At 41.8% G+C, this 15,354-nt stretch overlaps 1 protein-coding gene across 3 annotated transcripts in view; it reads left to right on the top strand.

The window, feature by feature from the left end:
* Nucleotides 1-15,354, top strand: part of PRICKLE2 (prickle planar cell polarity protein 2) — a 353,291-nt gene that overhangs the window by 174,055 nt on the left and 163,882 nt on the right. The window contains exon 1 of one of the 3 annotated variants that reach the window (XM_065538699.1): nt 3,326-3,600. The exons of the other annotated variants lie outside the window; for them this stretch is intronic. The gene's annotated coding sequence lies outside the window, so the exon portion shown is untranslated. Of the gene's footprint in view, nt 1-3,325; nt 3,601-15,354 lie in introns of those variants that run through there. 3 annotated transcript variants of the gene reach the window in all.

Raw genomic sequence — 15,354 nt, 5'->3', positions numbered from 1 at the left:
TCTGCCACTTTGCCCTGGGCACCTGGACACCATAGAAAATATACAGCTAAGTCTTCAAGAACGTGCTATTGTTTTGTATTCCTTATATTTGGGGATGAAAAATTCAAGAAAATAGAGTCCAACTTCAAATGTGGGATGGCAGAAGTTGCCTCTCTTCTGGATTACAAAGTGCCATCTGCTACTTACTGCTGTCAAAGAATTATCACAGTGCTTTATTTTTCCCCACTTCTGTTTTTTATTAACTGTTGTTTTTTGAATAATTAATACTTGCAAGTGTTCTGTGTTTATCCTGGTTGAGATGGCTTGTGCTTCTTGAATGGGAGGATTCATGATGTTTAAAAATTTCAGAAAATTCTCAGCCATTATATCTTCAGTTATCGGCTCTTCCTGATTTCTCTGGTCTCTTCCTATGGGAGTCCTATTACACGTACGTTGGGCCTTCTCATTCTATTCTCCATATCTCTTTATCTCTCAGATATTTTTCAACTCTTTATCCTTTTGTTCTTTATTTGTGTAGTGTCATGAGATCTACATTTCTCTCTTAGTAGTGTCTATTTAACCTATCCATTGAGTTTTTAATTTTAGTGGATCTATGGAGAGGAATAGTCATCATGTCTTGTTCTTTTTTAGGGTTTCAATTCTAGCTTCAGTGTTTTAAATCCTTATAAACTTATTCCATGTTTCTTTTCAGAATTTCAGTTGTTTTATGACCTGTAATTCTTGAGCCTCTTATTCTTTTATTCATTGACTTGTAACATCATTTTCTTGGATGTTGTATAATTTACTGTTGGGATCTCATGCTTGTGGGATTGGTTGTAGCATGGGTTGTAGAAGTGGCCAGAGAAACCTTCATTTGTTTCTATAAGGCATTCCTGGCATGTCACAAACAGGACTAATTTTAATATTAATTTTTTTAGTCAAAGCTTCCTGATTTTGACTTTTGTTATTCCTAGAATCTCAAGAAAGACACAGGCCTAGGATTTCTCATTCTCAGCTAAAACATTTCCCTCTCACCCAGAATACAGGTAGAGACAGACAAGTTTTGCCTAACTGGTTGCCAATTTTTCCAATCTATTTGTTCACTGAAGGTGCAGCCCTCAGTGAATATTCTTGGCTTTCTACAAAGGTCTTGTAACAGCTTCCTGCTTCTCTTTGTCCCAAGACCCAGTCTGTCTCCTATGTGGGCATTACAATCCTAGCCCCTAGGGACCCCAGACAACCCTTTTGTCTGCCACCAACTGCTCTTCCCTCTCTCTCATAGCCGCAGCATAACTTTGCATGCTTCTTACTCTTGTTTTTAATTACCTGTTTATTTCTTGGTATTTTCCTGTTTTTTGTTTGTTTGTTTGTTTTGTTTGTTTTTTAAATAACATCTCATGCTGTCACCCAGGTTGAAGTACATTGGTGCTATCATGACTCAATGCGGCCCTGAATTCCTGGGTTAAACCAACCACCTCAGTCTCCCAAGTAGCTAGGACTACAGGTGCACACCACTGCACCCAGTTAATTTTTTATCTTGTGTAGAGATGGTGTCTTGCTATGTTGCCAAGGCTGATATTGAACTCATGGCCTCAAGTGATCCTCCTGGTGTGGCTTCCCAAAGTGTTGGGATTACAGGCGTAAGCCATAGTGCCCAGCCTTCCTTTCTTTATTGTGAGTCAGCTAGGCATTAAAAATAATTTGTGTTATATTTTATCTAGCATGTCTAGGTATTTGAAGGGTTGGAGTTTTCAGGTGGTCATCATATGTCATTTTTCCAGAACCAGGACCTTAGTACAAGCTCATGGTAAAAGGTTCAAATAATATACAAGGACATAAGATGAAACATTAGTGTCCTTATCCTCTTAGATCTGCCTAGACCTCAAATCACCTTGTCTGTAATAATAACCTTTACAATTTTCTTAGGCGTAGTTCTGGAAGTACTTTTTGCATATACAGCATATGTATGTGCACATAATACATGAAGATGTTTTGTGCAAGCAGAAATATGTTTTACTATCTGCACTGTACTTAGCAATGGAGCTCAGTGCTTATTGATGCACTTAGTTCTCCTTCTTCTTTCTCATGACTGTATAGTATTCTATTATATGGATGTATCATAATTTACTAACCTTGTCCCCTATTATTGGATAATTATGTTTTCAGTTATTTTGATATTATAAACTATCCTACAATAAACATTCTTTTACATGTCTTTGCTTGTTTATCATTTAGCATAATTCACTTTGTCTATTTCCTTCTCTCCCCTTCTCCCCCCGCCACAACTGTGGGTTCCTTGTGGTCAATGACTTTATCTTTCATTGATGATCCTAGTACCTGGCATGGGGCCTGGCATTGAGTTGGCACTTAATTCACGTTTGTTTCATTAATAACTGTGTTCACTACAAAGTCAAATCAACAGTCAGACTCAGTTCAAATTTCCAGCAAATGTATTTTAATTGCAGTAATAACAACAGCTATTGACTATTCAGTTGTCCGGGGTTACTGACTGAGCATCTCCTCTAGACTAAACATGAGCTCATGTAATCTTTACTACAACACTATGGATGGTAAATTTCGTGATCATGCTTTAGAGACAAGGAAACTAAAATGCAGGAAACTACCTGTAAGAGGCAGAGTCCATATATGAACACAGTTTTGTGTGAAATTAATGCCTGACCTTTTGACTACTCTCTTAATTAACAATTGTACTGACCAACATGGGACATATTTCCATTGTTCATTCTTTCGTGTATTCATTCATTCAATCAATCAACAAACGTTTACTGAGAGCTCACCACGTTCCCGTAGGGAGTGATATGTCTTGATAAAAACATCCCTACCTTGGTAGAATTTACAATGTAAAGGGAGTGACAGATTAAGCAAAAAAGTGAAAATGTGATGAGTGGCTGAAAAGAGACATAAGCAAAGGCTTTAGGAGCACCAAGAGCAGAGAGCCACGAAGGCCTCCAGTGTCTATGATAAACTGGATGAGCCTTGAAGGACTGCAGTGGGTTGGGGAGGACCACAAGAGGGGTGAAGCCTAGGAGTCCAGCATGCCCCCTGTTCCTTGTGTGCGCGGCACAGTCTAATCTTTCTCTTCCAGCCACTGCCAGCTCTCAGGACCTCTGGTCTGAGGGCCAGAGAGCCTGTGTCCTTCTGCTTTTGAAAGGTGGCTCAGCACTCCATTAGCCCTTTCTAATTTTAAAGTAGTAGCTCCCTTGATTGAAATCTCAATTTGGGAACAGGCCTAGGATTGGCCTGTGGCTCGAGATTTTCACCAATAAGCGGAGTGGGAGGTGGGGAGGCGTCCCTTTAAGCAGCCGGGAGGCAGCCCAGAGAGCTTGGAGCTCCTCTCCCCAGGACCTGAGCGATTTTCCTGGATCCGGAGCTGCGCACAGAGCAGCTGCCGCCCCGGGAATGTTACCCCCCTTGTGCGGAGCCCCTGCAGGGCCCCCTCCGGCTCTGGGCAGTTGGCTGCCGACGCCCCGCTGGGTTCCTTAGCTGCAGCCGCTACCCCTGCCCCTGCCCGTGGGTCTCCAACCCCCGTTCCCCGCCTCCCCCCAGTTTCCCGGGCCGGCGGAGGCGCCGCAGCGTCGGAGCAATGCAAGGCTAAGCCGGGTAAGTGGCCCCCCCATAGCTGGGGAGCACGGAGTGGGGCGCAGGGACATGTTTGCTCTTGGTTTCAGGAGCTCCCCTGAAAAAGGGGCCTTGCAGCTGGAAACTGAGCTCTGGGAGAGATGCGCTTTGCCACCCAGACGCTGGGAAGTCAGGAGCCCCGCGGTGGGGACCTGGTGAACTGAGGGTCTGAGTGTCATCCACCTTTCGTGCAGCCACTGTATTAACCAACAATGGTAATCATAATATCACGAGGGGATGGTGGTGTTATTGTATTAGTACTACTTAAAGGGGAACATGAAAACATCCCTGGACTTGCTTTTTAAATATCCTTTATTCCCTTAGAATTCATTTTTCCCTAAATATTTCAAAGGTATTTACTGTTAATGACCTAGTTATTTTCTATTCAAAATATTTCTTAACATCTCCAGGAAGATCTACTTTAAAACATGACTTACTTCTTCCCACATACCTTTATATTTTGAGCTTATATCCCCGAAAAGAGAAAAGTTGTTTATTTTCCCAGAACTTTAAAAATTCATTTCTTTGCTTCTTGGTGGACTTCGGTAATGAAGCAACTCTGGATTTGTTAATATGTTCTTTCTAAATTGGGGTAGGCAGACAGGGCCCCTCTCCTGGCCCTTTCTAGCTCTACATGGGGGAGTGTATAATTTGGAGATGAGAGAGTTAATTCTTACTCTCCAAGTTACCAAATGCACCCTCTTAGATGCTGCAAGAGTCAGGACTTGGTGAAGGCTGGGATTACAAATCTGGGGTTCCTGGGCAGCCATGCCCTGGGAAATTTTAAAACCAAAATAATCAGGAAAGATTGTGGGTAGGTGCTGGGTAAGATTTAAAAGATGCAGTTTTAGCTCCCCCCACCCATCTGTTCACTTGTGTATACCTAAGCAAGAGGTTGAGAATCGAATGCAGAGGGTCAGAGTTTACTTTTTTTTTTTTTTTTTTTTTAAGATGAGGCAGCTGGAAGACATGCCTTCCAAAATTGGAGCAGAGTCTGATGTGTGGATTGCCAAATTCCATTTCCGCCCATATTAAATTATTTTGGCTTCTAGAAGCCCTTATTTTGCTGGGCTGGCCTTTATTTGCAGTTGTTTAGGTGGTGTGAATCATTTGTATACTTTGAGTTCCCTGCTTTCTGTATACAAATGTTTTTATCTGTGCAGCTAGTTGAGTAATTAGAGACATGGACATGGCCCTGTCTGTACAGACAGAACAAATACCACTTGGGGAAGATCTGGGCCTTTCCTTTTCAAATCATCAATTGCCACATCTTCCCAGCCTGTTGGGCAATTCAGATAAAGGTGTCAAGTGAGCTGGGCAGTGAAGAATTTATATGTGCAGCTAATTCTGCTCATCCTACAATAAAGCATCTTCCCATGGGGCCAAAAAGTGGGGGTTAGGGAGGCATATAAAAATGATCCTGTGTTCTTAGTCACTGATTACCCAGCTCTCCCTGGATTTCTGAGAACCTGCCAGGAGAAACTGTTGACTGGATGGAAGTTTCAAGAAATGCAGAACAGAAATCAGGACAAGCCCTCCTTGAGCAACTTTTATTTCTGTTTGGAGGAAAGGAACACTTTGTTAGAATAACAAATCGTGGCTGCTTTTCAAGACCAGAAAACGGTTCTTGTTCTGAAGGCAGGTTCGTTTTAAGAGTGTGAATCATTTGGTTTAGCTTTTTTTTTTTTTTTTTTTTTTTTTTTTTTTGCGGTGGAGGCTTGGAGATGATTAAACGTCCTGTCTGCAGGAAATTACCAGGAGATTTGAGTATTTTCCTGAATCAGCCTCAGATGGTACACAGCTTTGGGTGTAATACAAGAAAGCTCTGTTACAAGGCAGTCTTTCCTCAGTGATACCCTCAATCTCACACAGGCTTTCAAGCCTCTCCATCAGCAAGCCTTTTATTTTTTATTTTTGGGGTTGTACTTCCATTTAAGAAACTGAAATAACTCTCTCATTCCCTCTGCGAGCTTAAGATGGAACTTATTTTTGAGACAGTTTTATCGAGCCCACTTCCCCACTGGCCTCCTCCCACTTAGCTTCAACAGGAAAAACTCTTGGCTCCTTTTCCCAAGACTTCTTTTAAGCCAGAATTGTTATCCTTAGGGACACAGATGTCTTGAGGAATGAGAGAGATGCAAAGGTTTGAACTAGCACTCACCAATTTGGTGGTGACATTTATGGTCTTTGTAGAGCTGTTTGCAGAGCAGGCTAAGCGGTTCTGTGTGGGGTTTGCCCTGAAGTGAATCAACAATACAGAAAATGGGCAATGAAAAGATGGTAAGGGGCGAATGAGGGACACGCGTACTGCTTTGTGTAGTTGTGTATGCAGAGATCTGTGGGTTTTAAAAAATAATTTAGAAAACCAAATCTCAGAGATGCTGTGCTCCTGAAGCTATTTTTCTTAATCTTTCCTGAAAAGTACTCGGTCACATTAAGCACTTCCTCTAACTATCATAAAATAGGAGAGCGCTGGGTGAATATAAACTCGGTGTGATATTCTGATGTCAATGAGAGGAAGCAGAGGGAATAATTTTTTTTTAGCTACTAAAACACAGAATGGTAATCCTAGTTGAATATAATGAGACTTTATGGAAATTGTATTGAGGGTTTAAATATGATGTTCCAAAAAAGTTTCTTTGATATTTTTTATTTTCTCAAAATCTGAATGGTGAGGGATTCTTTTCTGGGATACTTAGTATTTGATTACCATTCCGGTTTTTGGGTTTTGTTTTTTTGGTTTTTTTTGCTTTTTGCTTTGTTTTGTTTTGTTGGTAATGTTTTTTCATATCCTGCTTCTCTGTGTGACCAGCAAAGGAAGGCTCATTTTTATGAAGATTGTAATCTGGATAACTTCCAGAAGAATGGAAGATGTAGGGGTAGCAAAGGGAACAGACGCAGGTACTGTGGGACTCAATGTCTGGGAAAACTCATGAATGATCTCCCTGTAAGATTAGCCCAGAGGCCTTTGAGAATTGCTTCACATTTGACTTTTAACAGCCAGCCTGTGTAGAGAAATCCTTATACCTATCACTAGAGTCTCCCTCTTCACAAAGCACCTTCCCAGGCAAGATGGCCAATCCACAGGGAGTGTGTACATGACATTGCTTTTATCACATCTTTCAAAGTTTGCTTCATTCTACTTTTTGTTTAAAACAACTACTACTTGATCTCTTGGGAACATTTGCAAAAGGTTACTCTGCATTCACCCAGGCTGCTGTAATTAGTCACTGGCTTTATTTTATATTTTCTGATGATTGAGGCTTTGTTCAGGCTTCTGGGGATAAGCAAACATCTGTTGAGTTGGATGTTAGATAAATTCTAATTTTGAACACTAAGTTGTCCAGGCTGGAGAAGAGGTCTCATCTTGGCATATTATAAATGATAACAGCAATAAACAGAATGATGCCTGTTAACTTACTGAGCTTTTGCCAAGCACAGACTTAATGTCTTACCAATCTTTCTCAGATTTTACAGTACATGGGGATATCCTTCAGAGAGTCTATTTCATAGGTCTGCAGTATGACCTAAGAAATATCCAAGTGGAACCCTGGACTTTATCTTGAGAAGCACTTTGCTGTTTGTTCTTTATTATTGAAAAATCCTTACGACAGCCCTATGAGGGTTGGTGCCATCAGCTAGCCTATTTCACAGATGAGGAAGGATAAGCTCAAAGAGGTTCGGTAACTCCCCTGAGACACAAGGCTACCAAGTGGCCATGCGGGGTACCTGGACCTACAACTGTCTAATTCCAAGCATCTACCTGGGATGCTTCTTAAATGCAGTCCGTGCTCTCAAGTATTTGCTCTTGGTGGATTGTTGGGAGGTGGGGGGCGGTGGGTGGTCTTCTCTTTATAATTTGTACCCACTAACCACCCTGCTGCCACTCTGCCAAAGACTGCTTCTCTAGGATGCCGGCATTTTGTAGACAGCAGTCCATGAGGTCCCCATTTAGACAATCCACCGTGATGGAATTGAGGGAGACCAGATGGGGCGGAGGCCCTCGTGGCAACAACTTGAGGAGTGTCCAGCTGATTTGTCTTGGGTTCTCTAAGTTCTGAACCAAGATGACCCACGATAAGACTGATTGACTGTGAAGTGCTTTTAATTCCCCCAGCTTTTGGAATTCTTAAGACAGTTCTGTTTCCATCAAGGGCCCTTTCCACCTGGATGTAGGTGCCACTTTCTTTCCTCCAATCCATAATGCCTCCCACATGATCCTTTCACAAGACCTCACCCTACACAGCCCAAGAAAGTTGAAGCCGTTTCCTAGTGCTCATAGCCTGAGCTTACTTGCAGCCCTTCCTCCATTCTCTGTATGTCCCCCCACTCTGAGTGTAATCCTGTGGAAAGTGAACTCAAAGGGAATATTGTAAAGAGGAGAGGCAGAGACTGAACGAAGCCTCATTTAAGCTTCTTGCCTGATTCTCCCTTGGCCTGACCTGATTTCTCTTACTCTTTGGGGCACATGGACCAGGAATGATTTTTCTTGCTTAATTGCTGCAGGATTGTGGATACAGGACAGACCACTTAACCTCATGAGCTTCAGCTTCATTATCTGTAAAATGGTATGTTCATGTCGACCCTTTCTCCTTCGGGTACAAGTGATGTAATGTCCAAGAAGGCGCTTTGGACTTTGTTTAAACACATTTTGAAAACTTGCTCATGTTGCCTTCTAGCAGTGGTTCTCTTACTGTGATCTTGGGAACACCTGTTTGGTGAATTTCTCTTCTAAAACAGAAAACAAAAAAAAGGTACCGTGTGTGTGGAACCATGTGTGTGAGATGATATGTAAAATACCATCCTTCTTGAGCAATTGCAATTCAAAGGCTATGAGAAGGCCTGGAGTAGAGAAACCTGTTTAGCCTTGATATTGCATGTACTGTGCTAATGTGACCCTGGAACCACCTTGCAGCCTCACCTCTTAATGTGCCACAGAACACACTTGGGGAAAATTGTTAAACATTAAAATGGTGGCTCCACCACTTATTAGCAATGTGACAAGTCATTTACCTCTCTGAACCTCAGTTTCCTTGTCTGTAAGATGGAAATAATTGGGACGTCTACCCTACAGAGTTTTAGGGAGGGTTAAATATGTTAAGAGATGTGAAGGTCGCCCTCTGCCTGTCAGCAGGGTTTGTCCCAGTGGATCATTTCCTCTTTTTGCTTCGTTCTATAACTTTCTGTCTCCTTCTTGCTTTATCTTCCTCCTACCTCCCAATTTCCTCTGCTGCTCTTTCTCCTCTTCTAATTTTTTATTTTTTATGTCAGCCGTTCCTGCCTCCTTCCTGCTTGCTCATGTCTTTTTCATCTTTATTGCTCCCTTTTTGATGCCATCCAGCCAGTGGCTTCATGTTACACTGTACTCTTGACTAGTGAAGTCACATTTCCAGCCTGGACCTCTCTCCTGAGCTCCAGACTCAGATACACATCTCATCTCAGCATCTTCATTAGATGTCCAGTCGGCTTCTCAGACTTGCTGTGTCAAAACACAGCGCCACCTTTTTTCCTTTCCTCAAGGCTTTACTGTGTCAACAAATGGTACCTCCAGCTACCAGTTGCTTGAGCTAAAAACTCTTTGGCACCTTTGATTTTTCTCTTTCTCTTTCTCTTACCCTCCCTTATCCGATCCAATGAGAATGAGTCTTTTCAGTTCTACTTCAAAAACATACCCCAAATTGTAGCAGGTGAGGGTGAGAGGGAGGGAGAACTGACTAGAAAGGAGCTTGAGGTAACTTCCTGGGGTGCTGAAAATGTTTGATATCTTGATAGAGTGTGCGTTACATGGATATAGGCATTTTTCAAAATTGATGAGACTCTACATATAAGGTCAATGGATTTTGTTGTATGTAAATTATACTTCTATAAAAAATATGATAGAAAAGATATATATCTCAAACCTCCACAGTTCCAACTTTAGTCCATGCTGCCATCATTTTTCACCTTGATTACTTGACAACCTTTCCAAACACCTAGTGGTTCTGAAGCTTAAATCACATCATAACACGACCCTGTTTAACACCTTCAGACAGCTTCTCATTGCAATAAGGACAAAACCAAACACTTTACCATGACCTGTGAGACTCTCCCACCTTAGCAAGTTCTAGCCTGTGCCTACCTCTCAAGGGCATGTTCCTACCTGGCTACTAGCACCTGTGCTTCAGCCACAGGCCAGCCCTAGTTTCTGCCTACCTCTGGGCCTTTGTGCTTGCTGTTCTTTCTGCTTGGAATGTTCTGCCCCTAGATCTTTACCTGGCTGGCAGCTTCTCATCATTGAGATCTTAGCTTAAATGTCCTTCTGTCAAGAGGACTTCCTACCTAGCCTCGCTCTATGACTACACTCCACAGCCCACATTTTTCTTGGCCACATTATCTTACCAACTTTTCTCCAAAGCACTTTTCAAGATCCAAAATATTTTATTTTCAGTATAACAAGCCTGCCCCTGTCCCTCCTTGTCCCTTAAAGACAAGGATTGCATCATTTAAATCCCATCTTCAGTGACAGTACCTTCCTTCTAGGAGGGCTCCCTAAATAAATTTTGACTGACTGATTAACTGGTACCTGGGCCAGTGTCTAACAAACACTGCAAGAAAATTGTTAGGAAATTAAAATTTTTTAAATTATTTTTATTACTCTCCTCCTTTCCTCATCTCCTTCTTACTTCCTGGGGGATGTAGAGATTAATATGCTTCCCAACACTGTTAAGTCCATACACTTCACATTTCTGTGCCTTCTTTTTTATTAATTGTAAACCAGATCAATGATAGTTGCCGCTTGTGGAGGTTTATAAACCCCTTGGAGTGAGGTGTTATTTCAGCACTCAGTACAAATGAGGCATGAGTGTCTCATCACCTTTTAAAAATTGCAACCCCAGCTAATGTTGTTTTCTGAAGAACCCAAGCTTCTGAACTCTCCTGACTAGGAAGTCTGATCAGACAGACGCAGCTGTCCTGGGAATTGATTTGGGATCCAGAAGTTTTTAAAATCCACTACAACTCCCACAAATGGCTTTGGAACTCAGAAGGCAGTAAACATATATATTTTTTAATCTGTCAGAGTGAATCTTTCCCAGGGAACAAAGGTTGAACTGTATGTTTAGTGCCCCAAACTTGCTCTTCTCTCTGGGCCCGAAAGCCACAACCTCTTACTGAATGTTATTGGTGGAGTACTAATTTAAAAATCAGAGCAAAGGGTTGCATATTCTAAAAGTGGAGAAAAACATTAACAGATATTGGTGGGGAAGAGGATGTCCTTCCCCGGGCAAGAAGAGAATAACACAGGCATTTCTGAAAACCCACAAGCCATGGTTTATTTATTTGGACTGTTCATTGAGTTACTAAGACAGGAATAGTACAGAGGTTTTATTTGCCTGCAGCTCTGTTTAAAAAAAATTAAAGGGGCCTCTTCAGGGCTTAGGGAAATGGTGCTGTGATTGATTAGCAGTGTCTACCATGGACAAGAACTGTTGTTGTACATAAAGAATTAGAGAATGTTAGATTTGGAATGGACCATGGAGATTATCTGGTGCAACTGTTGCCCTCATAGCTACTGCACTGTGGTAGAGGCCTTTAGAAGGATAATCATGAGCTTCGCGAAGTGATAACTCTTAACTTTTCAGGCCTTTGTTCCCTCTTGGGTCCGGTCAGTGTGTTCAGTGTGGTGTACTGCAGGACTTCCTGAGAATGTGCCAGGGACAAGACAGTTCTGAGGCCGGTCAAGTTTGGAAAAGTCTATGGTACCATATCTCCTCGACGATTCATAAGGGACAATAAGCATGACATAGGGCCTGAGAAGTCCAATCATAAAGAAACCCACTTAACATTGTTTTCCAAACCTGGTGATTCTGGCGTGTTTTTCAAGGACACCTGTTGCCATTTTGTAGCACACTCTCTTTAGATGCTGCTGTGTTATGTTTAGGGAGAGTGTTCATTTCCTAGGGCTGCTGTACCAAATTACCACAATCTTGGTGGCTTAAAACCACAGAAATTTATTCTCTTACTGTTCTGGAAGCCAGAAGTTTGAAAGTCAGGGTGTTGGCTGTCTCTGGGAGAGAGTCTGTCCCGGCTTCTTGTGGCTGCCAACAATCCATCCTTGGCATTCCATGGTTACAGCCGCATCACTCCAGTATCTGCCTCCATCTTCACATTGCTTTCTCCTCTGTGCATGTGTCAAATTTCCCTCTGCCTCTCTAAGGATACTTGAGGTGACATCTAGGGCCCACTTGTATAATCCACATAATCTCTTCATTTCAAAATCCTCAATTTAATTACATCTACAAGGGCTTCTTCCTCAAATATGTTACGATTTTCAGGTTCTGGGGATTAGGACATGGACATGTCTTTGGGAGGCCATTTTGCAGCCTACCACGGAGGCATATTGACTCAAGCATTAGGAGACTTGGATCAAGTTCTCACTTAGCCACGAGCATCTTGGTCCCATGAAGAGGCAGAAGGGGTGTTTAAATCAGGAGTCAGGTCTATTTCCTCACCCCTCAGAACTTCAGTGTCCTCAGCCATTAAATGGGATATACCTGTATATTTCATAGGGGTATTATAAAGTTAAATGAGATAAAATTTGTGGTGTGCTTAGCACAAGTGAATATTGAGTAAATATTGGCTTATTGTTGTATGTTTTTACTACTGCTGTGTTGCTGCCACTGTTATCATGTTCCTTTTCTTTGAGTCTTATTGTCAAATGAAGTGATTACGGCTTACTCTGGCCCAGGAATAGTCAGGGATCCTTTCAAAATTAGCATACTGTGGGTTCCAGATCTCCCAGAGGCCATATTATATCTTCTAGATCTTTTCATGGAAGTATAATATATCCGTATAGGACAGTGAACATATTATAGGTGTTCAGCTCAATGAAATTTCATAAGCTAGATATACCAATGTTACCAGCACACAGAATCAAGAAATAAAATAGTACCAGTGTCCCACAAGCCCTTTTTGCACCCCTATTTAATTCTAACCACTCTCTTGATTTCTTTTTTCTTTCTTTTTTTTTTTTTTTTTTGAGACAGAGTCTCGCTCTGTTGCCCAGGCTAGAGTGCAGTGGCATGATCTCGGCTCACTGCAAGCCCCGCCTCCTGGGTTCACACTATTCTCCTGCCTCAGCCTCCTGAGTAGCTGGGACTACAGGTGCCTGCCACCATGCCTGGCTAATTTTTTGTATTTTTTGTATTTTTTTTTTTTAGTAGAGACGGGTTAGCCAGTATGATCACTGTGTTAGCCAGTATGATCTCGACCTCCTGACCTCATGATCCACCTGCCTCGGCCTCCCAAAGTGCTGGGATTACAGGCATGAGCCACTGCACCTGGCCTCTGATTTCTAACATCATAGATTTTTACCAGTTTTTATATCTTACATAAAGGGAATTATACAATATGTACTTTTATGTACCTGGCTTCTTTCACTCGACATTCTGTTTGTGAGATCTGATTATTTTCTTGTGTATGGTTGTAGATCCTTGATTTTAGTTGTTTTATAGGGTTCCATTGTTAAATAGATCAAAATGTATTCATTCAATTGTTGCTGGGAGTTTCCTTAGTTTCTGGTTAGAGACTGTTACAAAAAGTGCTGTTCTGGACATTCTAGTATATATCCTTTGGGAGTGCATGCAATGCTGGGACAAAATCCACAATACTTTCATCCAAGATGTCTTCCCACCCCCACCCGCTAATTGCTTGCTTGAGATGCTTTGCAACATGAGAGCTTCTTCTAACCAAGGGTATCTTAGTCTGTTTGGGCTGCTGTGAGAAAATACCATAAACTAGCTAGCTTATAAACCACAGATTTTTTTTTTTTTTAATGTTCTGGAACTTGAAGGTCCAAGATCAAGTGCCTGCAGGTTCGGTGTTTGATGAGGGTTTGCTTTCTGGTTCATAGATGGTGCCTTCTTGCTGTGTCTTCACACAGTGGAAGGGAAGAGCTAGTACTTTGGGGTCTCTTTTTTAAGGGCACTAATCCCATGTATTAGGGCTCTGTCCTCATGACCTAATCACCTCCCAAAAGCCCCATCTTCTAATACTATCACTTTAGGGGTTAGGATTTAAACCTATGAATTTGAGGGAGAAGGATACAAGCATTCAAACCATGGCAAAGGACAATAGCTGATTAGTAGGAATGATTCTCATCCTCTGTCCCACCCACTGCCCTCCCAAGCCATTGGCCATGTCTACATTCTCTTGATGTGTTGAAATCTTTTGTGCCACCACGCTTTCCGTAAGACTTTCCCCTTGGCTTGCCTTCCAGTGGGCTGGGACTGGATGTGGTAATTTTGAAGGAGTAAACACCCAACTAAAGACACAACTCCACCTTTCTGCATCCCACTCAGGGCCACTTCATTCATTTGCTCACACCTCCACTGCCAGTGCCAAGTCAGCCTTTTCTTCCCTGGCTGCCTTAAGGAGAGACATGATGGGCCACACATACCCCTTTTCTTCTCCCAACAGGCCTCCACTGAACTGGTCCTACACTCCCCTTTCATACTCCCAACCCCGGTATTTGGAACAGCCCAGACTGTCTTACAGATTAGAGCATGTCCAACTGAGGGTTGGGAACAGAAGGGTGGAGGGAGGAGTTGGCACAGACTAACAGAGTGATGTGAACATGAGCCATAAGCTTGGCACCATTGCCCAAAAAGGTTGGGAACCACTGGTTTAACTCAGCCAAATAATTTTTCTTCTATGGGGGAAGGCTGAAACTCATGCTTCAACTGCTCCTCATGATACATGTGTGAGAGACTTTTCCTGGATCCCAAATGAATGGGTGAAGCGTTACTATGATGTACTGAATGGTAGAATCATGTATGTGGCTTTGCCTAGGGTTCCATTAATTGGCACCAGGTTGGCAACTTACACATGTCAATTCTGGAATTATTGGGGAAATACCTGATGGATATTAGGCTCAGTTACCAAACCATTCCAGAAAAATGTAAATGAAATTAGACTCAGTGCCAAAAACCCCTTTATCATATCCATTTTGTCCCTTTGTGGTAGGTGGCCTTAAAAATGCATACATGACCGATGGGGTAGGGAGGGAGACATGGGAGACAGTGCATTCTAAGTGTCTTTGTTATGCTGTCATGTTTGTTTTTTCTTGCCTGATGACCAAGAAGTAGGAAAGAAGGTGGAGATGCTTGGGGTGAGGTTGACTCTGGAAATTTTTAATCTATTTAAGTCAACAAAGAGTTAAGCCATACTTTTCTATAGGATTATAATATCTCATAAAAATGAATAAATAGTTGAGTAACTTTGTGCCAGGCTCTTTTGGAGATTTAATTATAGTAGCAGGTGTCATTTATTGAGTATTTTCTTTATGATCGCAACATGTTGGAGACTTTTCTACATCATGGGTCAACAAACTTTTTCTGTGTAGAGCCAAATAGTAAATGTTTTAGGTTATGCAAGTCAAGAGGCGAAATCAAGACTAGTATGTAGGTACTCATATAATGAGAAAACAAATTTCCACAGATTTTTTTTGACAAAATTCAAAATATAATGATAATAATTGAGTATAACCTTTCTGAAATACAGGTTTCCTAATGAGAAGAATGGAATTCATTGTTGAGGAAGTGAGGTTTAGAGTTACTGTCTCCTATTACCAATTTGATTGCAAATATTTATCTATAAAAATCACTCTTAGCTCATGGGCCATATAGAAACAGGCTGTGGGGCTGGACTTGGCTTGCAGGTCACAGTTTTATTTACATTCTGGCTGAGCCTTATATGTAA

Source organism: Macaca fascicularis, chromosome 2 (genome assembly GCF_037993035.2).
Source record: "Macaca fascicularis isolate 582-1 chromosome 2, T2T-MFA8v1.1".
Taxonomy (NCBI): Eukaryota; Metazoa; Chordata; class Mammalia; order Primates; family Cercopithecidae; genus Macaca; species Macaca fascicularis.
This window is presented reverse-complemented; position numbering and strand designations above follow the sequence as displayed.